The 514-nt window shown below is 42.6% G+C and overlaps 1 protein-coding gene across 4 annotated transcripts in view; it reads right to left on the bottom strand.

Annotated features, from left to right (window-relative positions):
* BMS1 (BMS1 ribosome biogenesis factor) overlaps nucleotides 1–514 on the bottom strand; it is a 32,592-nt gene that overhangs the window by 6,984 nt on the left and 25,094 nt on the right. The window lies entirely within an intron of this gene.

Below are 514 nucleotides of genomic sequence, written 5' to 3'. Positions count from 1 at the left end.
GTGACAATATACAGCCTTGACTACTCCTTTTCCTATTTGGAACCAGTCTGTTGTTCCATGTCCAGTTCTAACTGTTGCTTCCTGACTGGCATATAGGTTTCTCAAGAGGCAGGTCAGGTGGTCTGGTATTCCCATCTCTTGAAGAATTTTCCACAGTTGATTGTGATCCACACAGTCAAAGGCTTTGGCATAGTCAATAAAGCAGAAATAGATGTTTTTCTGGAACTCTCTTGCTGTTTCTATGATCCAGCGGATGTTGGCAATTTGGTCTCTGGTTCCTCTGCCTTTTCTAAAACCAGCTTGAATATCTGGAAGTTCAGGGTTCATGTATTGCTGAAGCCTGGCTTGGAGAATTTTGAGCATTACTTTACTAGCGTGTGAGATGAGTGCAATTGTGCGGTAGTTTGAGCATTCTTTGGCATTGCCTTTCTTTGGATTGGAATGAAAACTGATCTTTTCCAGTCCTGTGGCCGCTACTGAGTTTTCCAAATTTGCTGGCATATTGAGTGAAGCA

Source organism: Bison bison, unplaced genomic scaffold (genome assembly GCF_000754665.1).
Source record: "Bison bison bison isolate TAMUID 2011002044 unplaced genomic scaffold, Bison_UMD1.0 scf7180017864306, whole genome shotgun sequence".
NCBI lineage: Eukaryota > Metazoa > Chordata > Mammalia > Artiodactyla > Bovidae > Bison > Bison bison.
Note: the sequence above shows the minus strand (reverse complement) of the source record. Positions and strands in the feature narration are given on the sequence as shown.